The following is a 24,691-nucleotide window of genomic DNA, read 5'->3' on the forward strand; positions in this document are numbered from 1 at the left end:
TGACACCAAGACAAGTCAGTAAGGATCAACGTAGGCTGAAGGAGAAAACAGAAAAAGAAAGAATAGAAAAAGAAGTAATAGAAACTGCAGAAGGAAGGGAAAATAAAGAAAAAGAAATGGAACTAGAGAAAGTTTATTCGTCAATGTTTTTTCTTCTATAGTTTGTGATGTCATTTTACAGGAACAAAAGGATAAGCATGTGAAGGAAATACACGAACTTCCATGTTTGAAAAGGAAGCTTGTTCATAGTGCTTTATCATGCATTTGGTCCATCGATAAGTAGCAAATTTGTCAAACACAACGCATGGAATGATTTATTGTTACATATCAAGGTGGGGTACTGTTGCCAAGAAATGTTATCGACGGATTGCAACCATTGGAAAGTAACAAATATCAAGTTGAATTTGATCCTGGAAGAAGAGAATTAGTTTCAACTTGTGAAAAAATAAAATTCCTTCACAAGATCGTAATAAAAACTTACTTTAAAACTAGTGTCTTAAGATTCGGGACAAATCTTCTCGAAGAAGGAGGGTATGATGTGAATTGCATATGGGTCAAATGGAGGATGACTAATGCGTTGTGTTGATGCAGTTTCTTTTATTTAAACAAGGGCCCAATACTTTGTAAAATTGGCTGACCAAATTGTGTTTGTGCTTAACCAATTAATGGGCTTTAGTTTTGCTTTATCTTCAAGTTGAAATAAGGGTCCATATGCCAACTTAAGAACCAACCTTTGGAAGATCAAGAGGACCTTTGCTCAAAGTTTGTGGATGACTTTTGGTAGCCTTAAATTCAGTTACAAACAACCATTAAGTAGCGGATCATTATTAGCTTGAGTGGATCATTAATTAATAGCTTTAAGCGGGATGATATTGAAATTTATGTGTCTTTTGTAATTCTGATGGTTAAAGCTCCTATATAAGTTGAACCATTTTCATCAATGAAGGCAAGCTGAGTTTTATTCAGAAAATAAACGAGTTTTATCTCATCTATCTTAGTGAGAGTGATTCTCCTAAGTTCTTGACTGACTCAAGAATCCATGAGTTTAATCAAAGGTCCTTTATCCCTTTGTGTGTTTCAACTCTTAGGCTTATCTTCCATTATGGGAAGTGTGATGTCTATCAATTTCCGTTCCATCTTCTTTTATGTTTCCAATTTCTCGTTTTAAATAATTTCTCAAATTTCTTGCTTGTTAGCATTCCAACAATGATAGATCAGTCAAACAAATCGAACGCTGTGGATTCACATCATTTGGTATTCACAGCCTGGCCATCTAGATTTGGAATAGGAAAGGAAGTTTATTACACAAAGTGTTTAACCGAAGGCCATCCATGTTTAGTTGCTGATGAAGGATTATCTTGTTCCTTTTTAATATTATTGAATATGGTGTGAGTTGATTAAGAAAGCTAAGCGAAATCCCCACTGGACATTAAGATAGCAAGCTATCTAGATGTGAAGGTTCCTTTCACAAAGCTCAAGAGAAGAAGATGATGGATTGATTCAAAACAAAAAGGAAATGGAATGCAAATAAACCATAGAAAACAAAGAACAATTAAAGGAAGAAGAAAACATAAAATGGAAAGGAAAGAAATGGTAAAAATGTGAGAAGCACGCCACTACAAGGCTAGGCTAGAAGCCATGGCAACCTTGAAGATGAGTGGATGTGTGCCGCCACTTGCTATGCAAGATAAGGCTTAAAAGTATTCACTCCCAAGGGAGGAAACTCTCACAAATGGTTGAGACACAAGAGTGTTTTTACTTCAAAATGTTCAACCCTTTTACATGTCTAGGAGCACCCCTTATATAGAAGAGTTTAGGGGCCTCTAAGCAAATAAAAGATACCTAAGGATGTCTCTACAAAAACGTAACCCTAGCTTCTAGAAACTAGGTCAAATAAGGTTACAAAAATGAGAGACAAAAGAGCCAACTATGGTGTGTGCAAGGCTAATTTCGTTCTAGCACAAAAGGAGACAAAGAATGTGTCTCATATGTCTCCAAAAAGTGGCCAAAGTGTGCTAAAAACAAAGGAGATCAAAGGTACATAGGTACACTTGTTTTATGCCTTTTACTTTATGCTTTATGCCTTTGCTTTACTCTCTCCTCCACATCATTTATGCTCCCCAATCACCATGCGCCACCTAGCATTGCTTTCTTACTCCTAATTAACCTATAAAGCAAATAAACATAGATTAGCATGTTGGCTTAAGTCAAGTCAACTATAGTCAACAAGTCAAACCTAGTCAAAGGTCAACAAGTCAACTAAAGTTGATTCAACTAAGCCAACTTAGGGAATCAAAAAATAACAAACACAAATGAAAGGGATGATGGATTAGTGAACTTCCTTTCTAAACATGCTTAGTCTTCTTAAGCATGTGCCTCCATCCTTGGTTGGGGTTAATCCTTCATCAGTTGCATTCGATTATGGAAGCGAAAACAATGCTGTGAACCAAAGTTTGGTGGAGAAACTCCAGTTACCAGCAACCTTTCATCTGGATCAAGCATGGATCAAATTCAGTACATGGCAATGTTTGAAAGAAGTATTATGTTATATTGCTCCCATGGACTCTTGTCATCTTCTTTTGGGATGGGCATGGCTTCACTTTAAAAGACTCCATCTTGATGAACGTTCCCTTATTTGAGGCACGAGGGACATCAAAAGAAGTAGAAGTTTATGACACCAAGACAAGTCAGTAAGGATGAACGTAGGCTGAAGGAGAAAACAGAAAAAGAAAGAATAGAAAAAGAAGTAATAGAAACTGCAGAAGGAAGGGAAAATAAAGAAAAAGAAATGGAACTAGAGAAAGCTTATTCGTCAATGTTTTTTCTTCTACAGTTTGTGATGTCATTTTACAGGAACAAAAGGATAAGCATGTGAAGGAAATACACGAACTTCCATGTTTGAAAAGGAAGCTTGTTCATAGTACTTTATCATGCATTTGGTTCGTCGATAAGAAGCAAATTCGTCAAACACAACGCATGGAATGATTTATTGTTACATATCAAGGTGGGGTACTGTTGCCAAGAAATGTTATCGACGGATTGAAACCATTGGAAAGTAACAAATATCAACTTGAATTTGATCCTGGAAGAAGAGAATTAGTTTGAACTTGTGAAAAAATAATATTCCTTCACAAGATCGTAATAAAAACTTACTTTAAAACTAGTATCTTAAGATTCGAACAAATCTTCTCGAAGAAGGAGGGTATGATGTGAATTGCATATGGGTCAAATGGAGGATGACTAATGCGCCGTGTTGATGCAGTTTCTTTTATTTAAACAAGGGCCCAATGCTTTGTAAAATTGGCTGACCAAATTGTGTTTGTGCTTAACCAATTAATGGGCTTTAGTTTTGCTTTATCTTCAAGTTGAAATAAGGGTCCATATGCCAACTTAAGAACCAACCTTTGGAAGATCAAGAGGACCTTTGCTCAAAGTTTGTGGATGACTTTTGGTAGCCTTAAGTTCAGTTACAATCAACCATTAAGTAGCGAATCATTATTAGCTTGAGAGGATCATTAATTAATAGCTTTTAGCGGGATGATATTGAAATTTATGTGTCTTTTGTAATTCTGATGGTTAAAGCTCCTATATAAGTTGAACCATTTTCATCAATGAAGGCAAGCTGAGTTTTATTCAGAAAATAAACGAGTTTTATCTCATCTATCTTAGTGAGAGTGATTCTCCTAGGTTCTTGAGTGATTCAAGAATCCATGAGTTTAATCAAAGGTCCTTTATCCCTTTGTGTGTTTCAACTCTTAGGCTTATCTTCCATTATGGGAAGTGTGATGTCTATCAATTTCCGTTCCATCTTGTTTTATGTTTCCAATTTCTCGTTTTAAATAATTTCTCAAATTTCTTGCTTGTTAGCATTCCAACAATGATAGATCAGTCAAACGAATCGAACGCTGTGGATTCACATCATTTGGTATTCACAACCTGGCCATCTAGATTTGGAATAGGAAAGGAAGTTTATTATACAAAGTGTTTAACCGAAGGCCATCCATGTTTAGTTGCATTTGATTCCGGAAGCGAAAACAATGTTGTGAGCCAAAGTTTGGTGGAGAAACTCTTGTTACCAGCAACCTTTCATCTGGATCAAGCATGAATCAAATTCAGTACATGGCATTGTGTGAAAGAAGTATTATGTGATATTGCTCCCATGGACTCTTGTCATCATCTTTTCGGATGGGCATGGCTTCACTTTAAAACACTCCATCTTGATGAACGTTCCCATATTCGAGGCACGAGGGACATCAAAAGGAGTAGAAGTTTATGACACCAAGACAAGTCAGTAAGGATCAACGTAGGCTGAAGGAGAAAACAGAAAAAGAAGTAATAGAAACTGCAAAAGGAAGGGAAAATAAAGAAAAAGAAATGGAACTAGAGAAAGTTTATTCGTCAATGTTTTTTCTTCTACAGTTTGTGATGTCATTTTACAGGAACAAAAGGATAAGCATGTGAAAGAAATACACGAACTTCCATGTTTGAAAAGGAAGCTTGTTCATAGTGCTTTATCATGCATTTGGTCCGTCGATAAGAAGCAAATTCGTCAAACACAACGCATGGAATGATTTATTGTTACATATCAAGGTGGGGTACTATTACCAAGAAATGTTATCGACGGATTGCAACCATTGGAAAGTAACAAATATCAACTTGAATTTGATCCTGGAAGAAGAGAATTAGTTTGAACTTGTGAAAAAATAAAATTCCTTCACAAGATCGTAATAAAAACTTACTTTAAAACTAGTATCTTAAGATTCGGAAGAAGGAGGGTATGATGTGAATTGCATATGGGTGAAATGGAGGATCACTAAGGTGCCGTGTTGATGCAGTTTCTTTTATTTAAACAAGGGCCCAATGCTTTGTAAAATTGGATGACCAAATTGTGTTTGTGCTTAACCAATTAATGGGCTTTAGTTTTGCTCTATCTTCAAGTTGAAATAAGGGTCCATATGCCCACTTAAGAACCAACCTTTGGAAGATCAAGAGGACCTTTGCTAAAAGTTTGTGGATGACTTTTGGTAGCCTTAAATTCAGTTACAATCAACCATTAAGTAGCGGATCATTATTAGCTTGAGTGGATCATTAATTAATAGGTTTAAGCGGGATGATATTGAAATTTATGTGTCTTTTGTAATTCTGGTGCTTAAAGCTGCTATATAAGTTGAACCATTTTCATTAATGAAGGCAAGCTGAGTTTTATTCAGAAAATAAACGAGTTTTATCTCATCTATCTTAGTGAGAGTGATTCTCTTAAGTTCTTGAGTGATTCAAGAATCCATGACTTTAATCAAAGGTCCTTTATCCCTTTGTGTGTTTCAACTCTTAGGCTTATCTTCCATTCTTGGAAGTGTGATGTCTATCAATTTTCATTCCATCTTCTTTTATGTTTCCATTTTCTCGTTTTAAATAATTTCTCAAATTTCTTGCTTGTTAGCATTCCAACAATGATAGATCAGTCAAACGTATCGAACGTTGTGGATTCACATCATTTGGTATTCACAGCCTGGCCATCTAGATTTGGAATAGGAAAGGAAGTTTATTACACAAAGTGTTTAACCGAAGGCCATCCATGTTTAGTTGCATTCGATTGTGGAAGCGAAAACAATGCTGTGAACCAAAGTTTGGTGGAGAAACTCCAGTTACCAAATGATGAAGGATTATCTTGTTTTTTTTAAGATTATTGAATATGGTGTGAGTTGATTAAGAAAGCTAAGTGAAATCCCCACTGGACATTAAGATAGCACGCTATCTAGATGTGAAGGTTCCTTTCACAAAGCTCAAGAGAAGAAGATGATGGATTGGTTCAAACAAAAAGGAAATGGAAAGCACATAAACCATATAAAACCAAGAACAGTTAAAGGAAGAAGAAAACATAAAATAGAAAGGAAAGGAATGGTAAAAATGTGAGAAGCACGCCACTACAAGGCTAGGCTAGAAGCCATGGCAACCTTGAAGATGAGTGGATGTGTGCCGCCACTTGCTATGCAAGATAAGGCTTAAAAGTATTCACTCCCTAGGGAGGAAACTCTCACAAATGGTTGAGACACAAGAGTGTTTTTACTTCAAAATGTTAAACCCTTTTACATGTCCAAGAGCACCCCTTATATAGAAGAGTTTAGGGGCCTCTAAGCAAATAAAAGATACCTAAGGATGTCTCTACAAAACCCTAACCCTAGCTTCTAGAAACTAGGTCAAATAAAGTTACAAAAATGAGAGACAAAAGAGCTAACTATGGTGTGTGAAAGGCTAATTTCGATCTAGCACAAAAGGAGACAAAGAATGTGTCTCATATGTCTCCAAAAAGTGGTCAAAGTGTGCTAAAAACAAAGGAGACCAAAGGTACATAGGCACACTTGCTTCATGCCTTTTACTTTATGCTTTATGCCTTTGCTTTACTCTCTCCTCCACATCATTTATGCTCCCCAATCACCATGCGCCACCTAGCATTGCTTTCTTACTCCTAATTAACCTACAAAGCAAATAAACATAGATTAGCATGTTGGCTTAAGTCAAGTCAACTATAGTGAACAAGTCAAACCTAGTCAAAGGTCAACAAGTCAACTAAAGTTGATTCAACTAAGTCAACTTAGGGAATCAAAAATAACAAACACAAATGAAAGGGATGAAGGATTAGTGAACTTCCTTTTTAAACATGCTTAGTCTTCTTAAGCATGTGCCTTCATCCTTGGTTGGGTCAATCCTTCATCACCAGCAACCTTTCATCTGGGTCAAGCATGGATCAAATTCAGTACATGGCAATGTGTGAAAGAAGTATTATGTGATATTGCTCCCATGGAATCTTGTCATCTTCTTTTGGGATGGGCATGGCTTCACTTTAAAACACTCCATCTTGATGAACGTTCCCTGAATTTGAGGCATGAGGGACATCAAAAGAAGTAGAAGTTTATGACACCAAGACAAGTCAGTAAGGATCAACGTAGGCTGAAGAAGAAAACAGAAAAAGAAAGAATAGAAAAAGAAGTAATAGAAACTGTAGAAGGAACGGAAAATAAAGAAAAAGAAATGGAACTAGAGAAAGTTTATTCGTCAATGTTTTTTCTTCTACAGTTTGTGATGTCATTTTACAGGAACAAAAGGATAAGCATGTGAGGGAAATACACGAACTTCCATGTTTGAAAAGGAAGCTTGTTCATAGTGCTTTATCATGCATTTGGTCCATCGATAAGAAGCAAATTCGTCAAACACAACGCATGGAATGATTTATTGTTACATATCAAGGTGGGGTACTGTTGCCAAGAAAAGTTATCGACGGAGTGCAACCATTGGAAAGTAACAAATATCAAGTTGAATTTGATCCTGGAAGAAGAGAATTAGTTTCAACTTGTGAAAAAATAAAATTCCTTCACAAGATCGTAATAAAAACTTACTTTAAAACTAGTGTCTTAAGATTCGGGACAAATCTTCTCGAAGAAGGAGGGTATGAATTGAATTGCATATGGGTCAAATGGAGGATGACTAATGCGCCGGGTTGATGCACTTTCTTTTATTTAAACAAGGGCCCAATGCTTTGTAAAATTGGCTGACCAAATTGTGTTTGTGCTTAACCAATTAATGGGCTTTAGTTTTGCTTTATCTTCAAGTTGAAATAAGGGTCCATATGCCAACTTAAGAGCCAACCTTTGGAAGATCAAGAGGACCTTTGCCCAGAGTTTGTGGATGACTTTTGGTAGCCTTAAATTCAGTTACAATCAACTATTAAGTAGCGGATCATTACTAGCTTGAGTGGATCATTAATTAATAGCTTTAAGCGGGATGATATTGAAATTTATGTGTCTTTTGTAATTCTGATGGTTAAAGCTCCTATATAAGTTGAACCATTTTCATTATGAAGGCAAGTTGAGTCCTATTCAGAAAATAAACGAGTTTTATCTCATCTATCTTAGTGAGAGTGATTCTCCTAAGTTCTTGAGTGATTCAAGAATCCATGACTTTAATCAAAGGTCCTTTATCCCTTTGTGTGTTTCAACTCTTAGGCTTATCTTCCATTCTTGGAAGTGTGATGTCTATTGATATCGCTGTCGTTAGGCGATCAAATTACCACTACTTTAGCAACTTCAGTATTGCCAGTTTGTAGTGAAGAAAATAGTTAGGGTTAAGATAACCCTGAGTCGTCTCACAACGAATACGGAATTGATCTCAAATATCTGATTCTCAAAAATGCAATTTAAATCTAGCAACTATAAAAATAAGGGGGTTTTGATATGCAAAGAAAATGACACGGAAGATTGTAAACACAGTAATAGTAAATAGGTCAATTCCACTACTTTTTCTAAATAAGATTCTTCATTGGTTATCTAGAGATTATTGTTAAATTAATTATTGTTGTTGATTTACAAATAGATCAATGTAAAGACTCAATTCATTTGTTGGCATCCTCACTTTTAATCAAAGTACAATCTCAATTAAAAGTGAGAATTGTTAGATTGTCCATAGTAAATTTAATCAAAGTACAGTCTCAATTAATTTTACTATGGCTAATCATGTCTATTCCTTTGTTTCTTTACCAAATAGAAAACTTAATTAATCAAAGTAAAGTCTTGACTAATTTTAGTTAAAGTAATTACCTCTAATTAAATTAAAGTCTCAATTATTGGCAAAAACTTATTTAATCAAATGAAAGTTTCTAAACAAAATCAAAGTAAAGTCTCAATTTAATTTAAAAACCTTTTAACTCATATGATTAGCATGCATGTAGATTTAAAATCATTATTTTCTATTCAATTAAGAAGCAAAAGACATAGATAAACAAAAACCACAACAATAATCAAAATAACAAAACATATAAATTCATCTAACCTCAGAATCCAGTTAAGAAATTACAGTGGAATCAACCCTAAAAGCTTAGCCCTCCATGACATTGATGGAATACATGATGATATGAAAGAAAGAAAATAAAAGAAAGAATGAGAGATGTGGTGGAGACGGTATCTGCCAAAACCAGAGAGTTCTAAGTGTCTAAGCTGTAAGTTGTAAATTATCAGTCTTGCTTCTGCTCCCTTAAGTCTCTTTATATAGGCTTCAACTGGACTTTGGGCTTTATCTGTCAGTTGCTAAAATCTTTTATTTTTATTTAATTAATTAGCAACTTAATTCCTGCCCAATTTACAATTCTGCCCCTCTCATTTAGCCATATTCGCAGTTTTGACCAGAGTTGACTGTTGACTTTGACCAGTTGACCAGATTTGACAAACTTTGACTATTCAGTGTACATTGAGAGGATGACACGTGGCAGTGCAGATTCTCTCTCCAGAAATTAGGGTTTGCTCTCACACTCCTCTCCCTCCCTCGTGACGGCGCGGCTGACGGCGTGGTGGCCAGATTTCTGGCGTGGTGGTTGCGCAGAACTGCTGGAACGGAGTTGCGGTGGTGATGGAACGGTGTCGCGGTGGCTGACGCGCTCGCAGGAAGAAGAACTCGCGGTGGTGGTGTGGTGGAGCTTGCGCGATCTGTTGCAGGTGGAGAGGCGTTAAGCTGCTGCCATGGTTGTCGGAAACGGTGGCGCGAATGGAGGAAGATGATGGTGGCGCGCGGAGCTGCTGGACGCGAGAAGAAGATGGTGTTGCTGTTCGTGGTGGCCGGAACTGCTGCAGTTCTGTGTGGAGATGGTGCGTCGTGGTGGTGGCGAGAAGATGGAAGAACTCGTGCTTTGATGGATGCGTGAACGAAGAAGATGATGGAGAGAAAATGGAGGTGCTGCGTCGCGGTGGTTCTGCAATTTCCGGCGAGTTGACGGTGGAAGGGGCTGTGGTGGCCCGCGAGGTTGGCGGCGGCGGCTGTGTGGAGGGTGGAAGGGAAATTAGGGTTAGGGTTTCATGTGTGAGATGGAGGAGATGATGACGTGGCAAGATCTGAGTGGTCAATTTGGTGAGTGGAGGATTATGACACGTGGCAGCTTATGGTTGGCTAATTTTAAAAGGTGAGGATTGCCACATGGCATGATCTGGTTGAGTGGAGTTTAAGTGGTAGGAGGGGTGCAACTTAGTGAAAACTGGGGGTGCAGAACAGGTTTTTGGTGGTCCACTTTGTAGGAGTGTGCAAATAAAATCTAGGGGTGCATTTAGCTCCTGATTTATTCTTTTTCAGAATTTCTTGATTTTGGACTTATTTTGTAACTTTGAATATTTTAAAATCACACTATTAATTGACCAAAAATAAATTCCAGCTGCATCAACAAACGTTAGAATATCCAATAATATTTTATGCAACTAAAATCAATTTTTACGCCACTTTTACCAAACTTACTCAATAAATCCAATAATCACAAATCCTAATTAAATCAATCTTTAAGCACAGAAAATTCAATTAAATCCCCAAATTTAAATATTAAATGAGGGCAAAAATTTGAACTCATCACACACCCACACTTATCCTTTTGCACTCCTGGGCAAAATTGAACAATTTCAAAACTTTATTCTGAGGTCTTTTATTCCATATTTTCAGTGGATTAAAGAAATGAATACCAATGGAAACAGATCAAACTTCTAGAAATCATGTTGTCATGCACAAACAAATGGATAAAATTCTGTTTTTCACACATGAGTTAATCTTTTGAGTTTACAAGATAATCAACTATGAAAGAGAAACACTCAAGTCAAATGTATATTTTCTCACCAAAATTCTCTCAAGTGTTTTGGCTTGTGTTTTCACTCAAAATACCCATGCAAGTAAACACTCTCAATGCTTAGCAAGACTCTAATATTCACAGCTTTCAGAAAACATGCATTCAAAAATCATGAGGACTTTTCAAAGTTATAATGAGGCCAAGGCAAAGGTAGGAAAAACTTTAGGATTTGTGTGTTTTTGAAATAGTAAGGAAGAAAGAGTTATGGAGCACAGTTTCAAAAACAATCTTTACTTCTTCTTCTCTTTTTTTTTTCTCTTTTATCCTTTGTTTCTCTTTTTGAGACAGCAATCATTTTTCATTTCAACACTCTGTCATCAACAATTATTTTCCTTTTTGCCATTTTTACAACTTTGTGGGGGAAATACTCACCCCCACACTTTATTCCTCAACCAATCTCAACATAATCCACTAGCTCCTTCTTTCTCCCTAAGGTAAGGAAAAACATGGTCTTTTTCTTTTTAAGGTTTAACAGTATGCTCAAAACAAGAAAAAGAGGTTTAAGCTCAAGGGGCTACCAATGGATCAATGTTATGGTTAGCTTATTTGGCCAAGTAGCTAAAAACAAGAAATGCCTCAGTCATATCAAATCATGCATGTTCACCTAAGATGCAAAACAACAGAATCAAGCTAAACATTTGAGTACTAACAAGACATGAGCAAATCACACAAGAAAAATAGGAATGACACACAGTAGTTCATCCTTACAATAAAGCTCAAAACTCACAAGGTCAAAAACTCTTTCACAAAAGATTTATTCCAGAAACTCTCAAATCAACTCAATCAGTAAATCACAGAAACAATCCATTCATAGCACATGACTCTTATTTTCCCAGAATTATGACCGTTCCAATTAGTAAATCAAATCCAAAAATCCAATGTCAATATGTTTTATTGAAAGAAAAAACCTTTTTTTTTTAAATAAAAACAAACAGAAAACAAAATTAGAAAAGAAAAAACAAAACAAATAGAAAACAAAAATAGAAAAGGGGGAAATCTCCCCACACCCCCACACTTTATCCATGCATTGTCCTCAATGTATTCAATATGTATAAAATGCAAAGAAAAAGTATGAAGTGTACTTACCTCCTCAAGGTGGAAGGTATGAGGGAGAAGTCAAGTTCATCCCATCCATCGTCTTGTTCAACATATCTTGATTTTCATTGAATATCCGAAGACGATGCCCATTAACTTTAAAAGTTCTTGCTGAGGATTCTTCCTTGATCTCCACTGCTCCATAAGGGAAGACTTCTGTAACAATGTATGGTCCTTCCCAAGTAGAACGCAACTTACCACTCATGTGACCAAGCTTGGATTTGTATAGTAACACCTTCTGGCCTACCTTGAAATCCTTTCTAGCCACAAGCTTTTGGTCATGGAACTTCTTGGTTTTCTCTTTGTAGAACTTTGAATTTTCATAGGCTGCAAGCCTAATCTCCTCTAGTTCTTGCAACTGAAGTTTTCGCTCATTTCCTGCTTCTTCCAAATCCAAGTTGCATGCTTTCACGGCCCAATAGGCCCGATGTTCAATCTCCACAGGTAGATGACAAGCCTTTCCAAAAACCACCCTGAAAGGTGACATACCTATAGGTGTTTTGTAGGCTGTCCTGTGTGCCCAAAGTGCTTCATCCAATCTTGTGGCCCAATCCTTTCGACTAGGCTTCACTACTTTCTCTAGTATCTTTTTAATCTCTCTGTTAGAGATCTCTGCTTGTCCATTGGTTTGGGGGTGATATGGTGTAGCAATGCGATGTGTCACCCCATACTTCTTCAACATGTTCTCAAGTACCCTATTACAGAAATGAGTCCCCTGGTCACTGATGATGGCTCGTGGTATCCCAAATCTGCAGAAAATGTTAGACCTGACAAAACTCATAACAACTCGAGAATCATTAGTTCTTGTAGCTATGGCTTCCACCCATTTGGAGACATAGTCTACAGCAAGCAAAATATAAGAAAACCCAAAAGAAGGAGGAAAAGGACCCATAAAATCAATACCCCAAATATCAAATACCTCACAATATAGCATGGGTTGTTGAGGCATTTCATCCCTTCTTGTAATGGATCTGGCTGCCCTTTGGCACTGCTCACAATTTTCATATACCCTCTGTGCATCTTTAAAAATAGTAGGCCAATATAATCCACAATCCAACACCTTCCTACCTGTTCTTTGTGTGCCATAATGTCCACCAAAAGGAGACGAATGGCAGAACTCAAGCACATGAGGTATCTCGATATCTGGAACACACCTCCTTATGAGTTGGTCACTACCAATGCGCCATAAGATTGGGTCTTCCCAAATGTAGTATTTTGCCTCACTTTTTAGCTTGATTCTTTCATATTTGGAGAAGGAAGGAGGAATAGCAGAAACAACCAAATAGTTAACAATATCAGCAAACCAAGGTTCAGGAAACATACCTTTCACAACAGTCAATGCTAGGAGGACTTCATCAGGAAAGTCATCCTTAATAGGAATGTTATCCTCTCCATTTTCAATCCTGCTAAGATGATCAGCTACTAAGTTATGTGCTCCACTTCTGTCTAGAATCTCAATGTCAAACTCTTGGAGCAGTAGCATCCATCTGATCAACCTTGGTTTCGAATCTGCTTTCTGCAGAAGGAATTTTAATGCTGCATGATCAGTATAAACAATTACCTTGGAACCAAGTATATACGGTCTGAATTTGTCCAAGGCAAACACAACAGCCAATAATTCCTTCTCAGTCGTGGTGTAGTTAGCCTGCGCTGTATCCAATGTTCTGGAAGCATAATATATCACATGAGATAGCTTCCCATCTTTTTGTGCAAGCACCGCTCCTACTGCAAAGTTTGATGCATCACACATCAACTCGAACGGTAATGTCCAGTCAGGTGGCTGGATGATAGGAGTGGTGGTAAGCGCCTTTTTCAATGTATCAGTCTTGCTTCTGCTCCCTTAAGTCTCTTTATATAGGCTTCAACTGGACTTTGGGCTTTATCTGTCAGTTGCTAAAATCTTTTATTTTTATTTAATTAATTAGCAACTTAATTCCTGCCCAATTTACAATTCTGCCCCTCTCATTTAGCCATATTCGCAGTTTTGACCAGAGTTGACTGTTGACTTTGACCAGTTGACCAGATTTGACAAACTTTGACTATTCAGTGTACATTGAGAGGATGACACGTGGCAGTGCAGATTCTCTCTCCAGAAATTAGGGTTTGCTCTCACACTCCTCTCCCTCCCTCGTGACGGCGCGGCTGACGGCGTGGTGGCCAGATTTCCGGCGTGGTGGCTGCGCAGAACTGCTGGAACGGAGTTGCGGTGGTGATGGAACGGTGTCACGGTGGCTGACGCGCTCGCGGGAAGAAGAACTCGCGGTGGTGGTGTGGTGGAGCTTGCGCGATCTGTTGCAGGTGGAGAGGCGTTAAGCTGCTGCCATGGTTGTCGGAAACGGTGGCGCGAATGGAGGAAGATGATGGTGGCGCGCGGAGCTGCTGGACGCGAGAAGAAGATGGCGTTGCTGTTCGTGGTGGCCGGAACTGCTGCAGTTCTGTGTGGAGATGGTGCGTCGTGGTGGTGGCGAGAAGATGGAAGAACTCGTGCTTTGATGGATGCGTGAACGAAGAAGATGATGGAGAGAAAATGGAGGTGCTGCGTCGCGGTGGTTCTGCAATTTCCGGCGAGTTGACGGTGGAAGGGGCTGTGGTGGCCCGCGAGGTTGGCGGCGGCGGCTGTGTGGAGGGTGGAAGGGAAATTAGGGTTAGGGTTTCATGTGTGAGATGGAGGAGATGATGACGTGGCAAGATCTGAGTGGTCAATTTGGTGAGTGGAGGATTATGACACGTGGCAGCTTATGGTTGGCTAATTTTAAAAGGTGAGGATTGCCACATGGCATGATCTGGTTGAGTGGAGTTTAAGTGGTAGGAGGGGTGCAACTTAGTGAAAACTGGGGGTGCAGAACAGGTTTTTGGTGGTCCACTTTGTAGGAGTGTGCAAATAAAATCTGGGGGTGCATTTAGCTCCTGATTTATTCTTTTTCAGAATTTCTTGATTTTGGACTTATTTTGTAACTTTGAATATTTTAAAATCACACTATTAATTGACCAAAAATAAATTCCAGCTGCATCAACAAACGTTAGAATATCCAATAATATTTTATGCAACTAAAATCAATTTTTACGCCACTTTTACCAAACTTACTCAATAAATCCAATAATCACAAATCCTAATTAAATCAATCTTTAAGCACAGAAAATTCAATTAAATCCCCAAATTTAAATATTAAATGAGGGCAAAAATTTGAACTCATCATCTATCAATTTTCATTCCATCTTCTTTTATGTTTCCATTTTCTCATTTTAAATAATTTCTCAAATTTCTTGCTTGTTAGCATTCCAACAATGATAGATCAGTCAAACGAAACGAACATTGTGGATTCACATCATTTGGTACTCACAGCCTGGCCATCAAGATTTGGAATAGGAAAGGAAGTTTATTACACAAAGTGTTTAACCGAAGGCCATCCATATTTAGTTGCATTCGATTACGGAAGCGAAAACAATGTTGTGAACCAAAGTTTGGTGGAGAAACTCCAGTTACCAGCAACCTTTCATCTGGGTCAAGCATGGATCAAATTCAGTACATGGCAATGTGTGAAAGAAGTATTATGTGATACTACTCCCATGGAATCTTGTCATCTTCTTTTCGGATGGGCATGGCTTCACTTTAAAACACTCCATCTTGATGAACGTTCCCTTAATTTGAGGCATGGGGGACATCAAAAGAAGTAGAAGTTTATGACACCAAGACAAGTCAGTAAGGATCAACGTAGGCTGAAGGAGAAAACAGAAAAAGAAAGAATAGAAAAAGAAGTAATAGAAACTGTAGAAGGAAGGGAAAATAAAGAAAAAGAAATGGAACTAGAGAAAGTTTATTCGTCAATGTTTTTTCTTCTACAGTTTGTGATGTCATTTTACAGGAACAAAAGGATAAGCATGTGAGGGAAATACACGAACTTCCATGTTTGAAAAGGAATCTTGTTCATAGTGCTTTATCATGCATTTGGTCCGTCGATAAGAAGAAAATTCGTCAAACGCAACGCATGGAATTATTTATTATTACATATCAAGGTGGGGTACTGTTGCCAAGAAATGTTATCGACGGATGGCAACCATTGGAAAGTAACAAATATCAAGTTGAATTTGATCCTGGAAGAAGAGAATTAGTTTCAACTAGTGAAAAAATAAAATTCCTTCACAAGATCGTAATAAAAACTTACTTTAAAACTAGTGTCTTAAGATTCGGGACAAATCTTGTCAAAGAAGGAGGGTATGATGTGAATTGCATATGGTCAAATGGAGGATGACTAATGCGCCGTGTTGATGCAGTTTCTTTTATTTAAACAAGGGTCATTGCTTTGTAAAATTGGCTGACCAAATTGCGTTTGTGCTTAACCAATTAATGGGCTTTAGTTTTGCTTTATCTTCAAGTTGAAATAAGGGTCCATATGCCAACTTAAGAGCCAACCTTTGGAAGATCAAGAGGACCTTTGCTCAAAGTTTGTGGATGACTTTTGGTAGCCTTAAATTCAGTTACAATCAACAATTAAGTAGCGGATCATTATTAGCTTGAGTGGATCATTAATTAATAGCGTTAAGCGGGATGATATTGAAATTTATGTGTCTTTTGTAATTCTGATGGGTAAAGCACCTATATAAGTTGAACCATTTTCATCAATGAAGGCAAGATGAGTTTTATTCAGAAAATAAACGAGTTTTATCTCATCTATCTTAGTGAGAGTGATTCTCCTAAGTTCTTGAGTGATTCAAGAATCCATGAGTTTAATCAAAGGTCCTTTATCCCTTTGTGTGTTTCAACTCTTAGGCTTATCTTCCATTCTTGGAAGTGTGATGTCTATCAATTTTCGTTCCATCTTCTTTTATGTTTTCACTTGCTCGTTTTAAATAATTTCTCAAATTTCTTGCTTGTTAGCATTCCAACAATGATAGATCAGTCAAACGAATCGAACGCTGTGGATTCACATCATTTGGTATTCACAGCCTGGCCATCTAGATTTGGAATAGGAAAGGAAGTTTATCATACAAAGTGTTTAACCGAAAGCCTTCCATGTTTAGTTGCATTCGATTACGGAAGCGAAAGCAATGTTCTGAACCAAAGTTTGGGGGAGAAACTCGAGCAACCTTTCATCTGGATCAAGCATGGATCAAATTCAGTACACGGCAACGTGTAAAAGAAGTATTATGTGATATTGCTCCCATGGACTCTTGTCATCTTCTTTTGGGATGGTCATGGCTTCATTTTAAAACACTCCATCTTGATGAACGTTCCCTTTATTTGAGGCATGAGGGACATCAAAAGAAGTAGAAGTTTATGACAGCAAGACAAGTCAGTAAGGATCAACGTAGGCTGAAGGAGAAAACAGAAAAAGAAAGAATAGAAAAAGAAGTAATAGAAACTGCAGAAGGAAGCGAAAATAAAGAAAAAGAAATGGAACTAGAGAAAGTTTATTCGTCAATGTTTTTTCTTCTACTATTTGTGATGTCATTTTACAGGAACAAAAGGATAAGCATGTGAAGGAAATACACGAACTTCCATGTTTGAAAAGGAAGCTTGTTCATAGCGGTTTATCATGCATTTGGTTCGTCGATAAGAAGCAAATTCGTCAAACACAACGCATGGAATGATTTATTGTTACATATCAAGGTGGGGTACTGTTGCCAAGAAATGTTATCGACGGATTGCAACCATTGGAAAGTAACAAATATCAAGTTGAATTTGATCCTGGAAGAAGAGAATTAGTTTCAACTTGTGAAAAAATAAAATTCCTTCACAAGATCATAATAAAAACTTACTTTAAAACTAGTGTCTTAAGATTCGGGACAAATCTTCTCGAAGAAGGAGGGTATGATGTGAATTGCATATGGGTCAAATGGAGGATGACTAATGCGCCGTGTCGATGCAGTTTCTTTTATTTAAACAAGGGCCCAATGCTTTGTAAAATTGGCTGACCAAACTGTGTTTGTGCTTAACCAATTAATGAGCTTTAGTTTTGCCTTATCTTCAAGTTGAAATAAGGGTCCATATGCCAACTTAAGAGCCAACCTTTGGAAGATCAAGAGCACCTTTGCTCAGAGTTTGTGGATGACTTTTGGTAGCCTTAAATTCAGTTACAATCAACCATTAAGTAGCGGATCATTACTAGCTTGAGTGGATCATTAATTAATAGCTTTAAGCGGGATGATATTGAAATTTATGTGTCTTTTGTAATTCTGATGGGTAAAGCTCCTATATAAGTTGAACCATTTTCATCAATGAAGGCAAGATGAGTTTTAGTCAGAAAATAAACGAGTTTTATCTCATCTATCTTAGTGAGAGTGATTCTCTTAAGTTCGTGAGTGATTCAAGAATCCATGAGTTTAATCAAAGGTCCTTTATCCCTTTGTGTGTTTCAACTCTTAGGCTTATCTTCCATTCTTGGAAGTGTGATGTCTATCAATTTTCGTTCCATCTTCTTTTATGTTTTCATTTGCTCGTTTTAAATAATTTCTCAAATTTCTTCCTTGTTAGCATTCCAACAATGATAGATCAGTCAAACGAATCGAACACTGTGGATTCACATCATTTGGTATTCACAGCCTGCCCATCAAGATTTGGAATAGGAAAGGAAGTTTATTACACAAAGTGTTTAACCGAAGGCCATCCATGTTTAGTTGCATTCGATTACGGAAGCGAAAACAATGCTGTGAACCAAAGTTTGGTGGAGAAACTCCAGTTACCAGCAACCTTTCATCTGGGTCAAGCATGGATTAAATTCAGTACATGGCAATGTGTGAAAGAAGTATTATCTTATATTGCTCCCATGGAATCCTGTCATCTTCTTTTGGGATGGGCATGGCTTCACTTTAAAACACTCCATCTTGATGAACGTTCCCTGAATTTGAGGCATGAGGGACATCAAAAGAAGTAGAAGTTTATGACAGCAAGACAAGTCAGTAAGGATCAACGTAGGCTGAAGGAGAAAACAGAAAAAGAAAGAATAGAAAAAGAAGTAATAGAAACTGTAGAAGGAAGGGAAAATAAAGAAAAAGAAATGGAACTAGAGAAAGTTTATTCGTCAATGTTTTTTCTTCTACAGTTTGTGATGTCATTTTACAGGAACAAAAGGATAAGCATGTGAGGGAAATACACGAACTTCCATGTTTGAAAAGGAAGCTTGTTCATAGTGCTTAATCATGCATTTGGTCCGTCGATAAGAACCAAATTCGTCAAACACAACGCATGGAATGATTTATTGTTACATATCAAGGTGGGGTACTGTTGCCAAGAAATGTTATCAAAGGATTGCAACCATTGGAAAGTACAAATATCAAGTTGAATTTGATCCTGGAAGAAGAGAATTAGTTTCAACTTGCCAAAAAATAAAATTCCTTCACAAGATCGTAATAAAAACTTACTTTAAAACTAGTGCCTTAAGATTCGGGAGAAATCTTCTCGAAGAAGGAGGGTATGATGTGAATTGCATATGGGTCAAATGGAGGATGACTAATGCGCCGTGTTGATGCAGTTTCTTTTATTTAAATAAGGGCCCAATGCTTTGTAAATTCGGCTGAGCAAATTGTGTTTGTGTTTAACCAATTAATGGGCTTTAGTTTTGCTTTATCTTCAAGTTGAAATAAGGGTCCTTATGCCAACTTAAGAACCAACCTTTGGAAGATCAAGAGGACCTTTGCTCAAAGTTTGTGGATGACTTTTGGTAGCCTTAAATTCAGTTACAATCAACCATTAAGTAGCGGATCGTTATTAGCTTGAGTGGATCATTAATTAATAGCTTTAAGCGGGATGATATTGAAATTTATGCGTCTTTTGTAATTGTGATGGTTAAAGCTCCTATATAAGTTGAACCATTTTCATCAATGAAGGCAAGCTGAGTTTTATTCAGAAAATAAACGAGTTTTATCTCATCTATCTTAGTGAGAGTGATTCTCCTAAGTTCTTCAGTGATTCAAGAATCCATGAGTTTAATCAAAGGTCCTTTATCCCTTTATGTGTTTCAACTCTTAGGCTTATCTTGCATTCTTGGAAGTGTTATGTATATCAATTTCCGTTCCTTCTTCTTTTATGTTTCCATTTTCTCATTTTAAATAATTTCTCAAATTTCTTGCTTGTTAGCATTCCAACAATGATAGATCAGTCAAACGAATCGAACCCTGTAGATTCACATCATTTGGTATTCAGAGCCTGGCTATCTAGATCTGGAATAGGAAAGGAAGTTTATTATACAAAGTGTTTAACCAAAGGCCATCCGTGTTTAGTTGCATTCGATTACGGAAGCGAAAACAATGTTGTGAACCAAAGTTTGGTGGAGAAACTCCAGTTACCAGCAACCTTTCATCTGGATCAATCATGGATCAAATTCAGTACATGGCAATGTGTGAAAGAAGTATTATGTGATATTGCTCCCATGCACTCTTCTCATCTTCTTTTGGGATGGGCATGGCTTCATTTTAAAGCACTCCATCTTGATGAACGTTCCCTTTATTTGAGGCATGAGGGACATCAAAAGAAGTAGAAGTTTATGACACCAAGACAAGTCAGTAAGGATCAACGTAGGCTGAAGGAGAAAACACAAAAAGAAAGAATAGAAAGAAGTAATATAAACTGCAGAAGGAAGGGAAAATAAAGAAAAAGAAATGGAACTAGAAAAAGTTTATTCGTCAATGTTTTTTCTTCTATAGTTTGTGATGTCATTTTACAGGAACAAAAGGATAAGCATGTGAAGGAAATACACAAACTTCCATGTTTGAAGAGGAAGCTTGTTCATAGTGCTTTATCATGCATTTGGTCCGTCGATAAGAAGCAAATTCGTCAAACACAACGCATGGAATGATTTATTGTTACATATCAAGGTGGGGTACTGTTGCCAAGAAATGTTATCGACGGATTGCAACCATTGGAAAGTAACAAATATCAAGTTGAATTTGATCCTTGAAGAAGAGAATTAGTTTCAACTTGTGAAAAAATAAAAGTCCTTCACAAGATCATAATAAACTTACATTAAAACTAGTGTCTTAAGATTCGGGACAAATCTTCTCGAAGAAGGAGGGTTTGATGTGAATTGCATATGGGTCAAATGAAGGATGACTAATGCGCCGTGTTGATGCAGTTTCTTTTATTTAAATAAGGGCCCAATGCTTTGTAAATTCGGCTGAGCAAATTGTGTTTGTGTTTAACCAATTAATGGGCTTTAGTTTTGCTTTATCTTCAAGTTGAAATAAGGGTCCTTATGCCAACTTAAGAACCAACCTTTGGAAGATCAAGAGGACCTTTGCTCAAAGTTTGTGGATGACTTTTGGTAGCCTTAAATTCAGTTACAATCAACCATTAAGTAGCGGATCGTTATTAGCTTGAGTGGATCATTAATTAAAAGCTTTAAGCGGGATGATATTGAAATTTATGCGTCTTTTGTAATTGTGATGGTTAAAGCTCCTATATAAGTTGAACCATTTTCATCAATGAAGGCAAGCTGAGTTTTATTCAGAAAATAAACGAGTTTTATCTCATCTATCTTAGTGAGAGTGATTCTCCTAAGTTCTTCAGTGATTCAAGAATCCATGAGTTTAATCAAAGGTCCTTTATCCCTTTATGTGTTTCAACTCTTAGGCTTATCTTGCATTCTTGGAAGTGTGATGTATATCAATTTCCGTTCCTTCTTCTTTTATGTTTCCATTTTCTCGTTTTAAATAATTTCTCAAATTTCTTGCTTGTTAGCATTCTAACAATGATAGATCAGTCAAACGAATAGAACCCTGTAGATTCACATCATTTGGTATTCAGAGCCTGGCTATCTAGATCTGGAATAGGAAAGGAAGTTTATTATACAAAGTGTTTAACCAAAGGCCATCCGTGTTTAGTTGCATTCGATTACGGAAGCGAAAACAATGTTGTGAACCAAAGTTTGGTGGAGAAACTCCAGTTACCAGCAACCTTTCATCTGGATCAAGCAAGGATCAAATTCAGTACATGGCAATGTGTGAAAGAAGTATTATGTGATATTGCTCCCATGCACTCTTCTCATCTTCTTTTGGGATGGGCATGGCTTCATTTTAAAGCACTCCATCTTGATGAACGTTCCCTTTATTTGAGGCATGAGGGACATCAAAAGAAGTAGAAGTTTATGACACCAAGATAACTCAGTAAGGATCAACGTAGGCTGAAGGAGAAAACACAAAAAGAAAGAATAGAAAGAAGTAATATAAACTGCAGAAGGAAGGGAAAATAAAGAAAAAGAAATGGAACTAGAAAAAGTTTATTCGTCAATGTTTTTTCTTCTATAGTTTGTGATGTCATTTTACAGGAACAAAAGGATAAGCATGTGAAGGAAATACACAAACTTCCATGTTTGAAGAGGAAGCTTGTTCATAGTGCTTTATCATGCATTTGGTCCGTCGATAAGAAGCAAATTCGTCAAACACAACGCATGGAATGATTTATTGTTACATATCAAGGTGGGGTACTGTTGCCAAGAAATGTTATCAAAGGATTGCAACCATTGGAAAGTAACAAATATCAAGTTGAATTTGATCCTGGAAGAAGAGAATTAGTTTCAACTTGCCAAAAAATAAAATTCCTTCACAAGATCGTAATAAAAACTTACTTTAAAACTAGTGTCTTATGATTCGGGAGAAATCTTCTCGAAGAAGGAGGGTATGATGTGAATTGCATATGGGTCAAATGGAGGATGACTAATGCGCCGTGTTGATGCAGTTTCTTTTATTTAAATAAGGGCCCAATGCTTTGTAAATTCGGCTGAGCAAATTGTGTTTGTGTTTAACCAATTAATGGGCTTTAGTTTTGCTTTATCTTCAAGTTGAAATAAGGGTCCTTATGCCAACTTAAGAACCAACCTTTGGAAGATCAAGAGGACCTTTGCTCAAAGTTTGTGGATGACTTTTGGTAGCCTTAAATTCAGTTACAATCAACGATTAAGTAGCGGATCGTTATTAGCTTGAGTGGATCATTAATTAATAGCTTTAAGCGGGATGATATTGAAATTGATGCGTCTTTTGTAATTGTGATGGTTAAAGCTCCTATATAAGTTGAACCATTTTCATCAATGAAGGCAAGCTGAGTTTTATTCAGAAAATAAACGAGTTTTATCTCATCTATCTTAGTGAGAGTGATTCTCCTAAGTTCTTCAGTGATTCAAGAATCCATGAGTTTAATCAAAGGTCCTTTATCCCTTTGTGTGTTTCAACTCTTAGGCTTATCTTCCATTCTTGGAAGTGTGATGTCTATACATTTCCGTTCCATCTCCTTTTATGTTTCCATTTTCTCGTTTTAAATAATTTCTCAAATTTCTTGCTTGTTAGCATTCCAACAATGATAGATCAGTCAAACGAATCGAACCCTGTGGATTCACATCATTTGGTATTCAGAGCCTGGCTATCTAGATTTGGAATAGGAAAGGAAGTTTATTATACAAAGTGTTTAACCGAAGGCCATCCATGTTTAGTTGCATTCGATTACGGAAGCGAAAACAATGTTGTGAGCCAAAGATTGGTGGAGAAACAACAGTTACCAGCAACCTTTCATCTGGATCAAGCATGGATCAAATTCAGTACATGGCAATGTGTGAAGGAAGTATTATGTGATAATGCTCCCATGGACTCTTGTCATCTTCTTTTGGGATGGGCATGGTTTCGTTTTAAAACACTCCATCTTCATGAACGTTCCCTTTATTTGAGGCATGAGGGACATCAAAAGAAGTAGAAATTTATGACACCAAGACAAGTCAGTAAGGATCAACGTAGGCTGAAGGAGAAAACAGAAAAAGAAAGAATAGAAAGAAGTAATAAAAATTGCAGAAGGAAGGGAAAATAAAGAACAAGAAATGGAACTAGAGAAAGTTTATTCGTCAATGTTTTTTCTTCTACAGTTTGTGATGTCATTTTACTGGAATAAAAGGATAAGCATGTGAATGGAACACACCAACTTGCATGTTTAAAAAGGAAGCTTGTTCATAGTCCTTTATTATGCATTTGTGATAAAGGATTGACCCCAACCAAGGATGGAGGCAAATGCTTAAGAAGACTAAGCATGTTTAGAAAGGAAGTTCACTAATCCTTCATCCCTTTCATTTGTGTTTGCTATTTTTGATTCCCTAAGTTGACTTAGTTGAATAAACTTTAGTTAACTTGTTGACCTTTGACTAGGTTTGACTTGTTGACTATAGTTGACTTGACTTAAGCCAACATGCTAATCTATGTTTATTTGCTTTGTAGGTTAATTAGGAGTAAGAAAGCAATGCTAGGTGGCGCATGGTGATTGGGGAGCATAAATGATGTGGAGGAGAGAGTAAAGCAAAGGCATAAAGCATAAAGTAAAAGGCATGAAGCAAGTGTACCTATGTACCTTTGGTCTCCTTTGTTTTTAGCACACTTTGGCCACTTTTTGGAGACATATGAGACACATTCTTTGTCTCCTTTTGTGCTAGAACAAAATTAGCCTTGCACACACCATAGTTGGCTCTTTTGTCTCTCATTTTGGTAGCCTTATTTGACCTAGTTTCTAGAAGCTAGGGTTAGGTTTTTGTAGAGACATCCTTAGGTATCTTTTATTTGCTTAGAGGCCCCTAAACTCTTCTACATAAGGGGTGCTCCTAGACATGTAAAAGGGGTTGAACATTTTGAAGTAAAAACACTCTTGTGTCTCAACCATTTGTGAGAGTTTCCTCCCTTGGGAGTGAAACTTGTAAGCCTTATCTTGCATAGCAAGTGGCGGCACACATCCACTCATCTTCAAGGTTGCCATGGCTTCTAGCCTAGCCTTGTAGTGGCGTGCTTCTCACATTTTTACCATTTCTTTCCTTTCCATTCATGTTTTCTTCTTCCTTTAATTGTTCTTGGTTTTATATGGTTTATGTTCTTTCTATTTCCTTTTCATTTTGAATTAATCCATCATCTTCTTCTCTTGAGCTTTGTGAAAGGAACCTTCACATCTAGATAGCTTGCTATCTTAATGTCCAGTGGGGATTTCGCTTAGCT

At 37.1% G+C, this 24,691-nt stretch overlaps 1 pseudogene; it reads right to left on the reverse strand.

Moving 5' to 3' along the window:
* Positions 1-9,293: 9,293 nt before the first annotated feature.
* The window catches only part of LOC146881608 (uncharacterized), a 58,783-nt pseudogene continuing 43,385 nt past the window's right edge, over positions 9,294-24,691 (reverse strand).

Source organism: Vigna unguiculata, chromosome 11, assembly GCF_037176805.1.
Source record: "Vigna unguiculata cultivar grain cowpea cultivar isolate G323 ecotype 2 chromosome 11, ASM3717680v1, whole genome shotgun sequence".
NCBI classification, from domain to species: domain Eukaryota; kingdom Viridiplantae; phylum Streptophyta; class Magnoliopsida; order Fabales; family Fabaceae; genus Vigna; species Vigna unguiculata.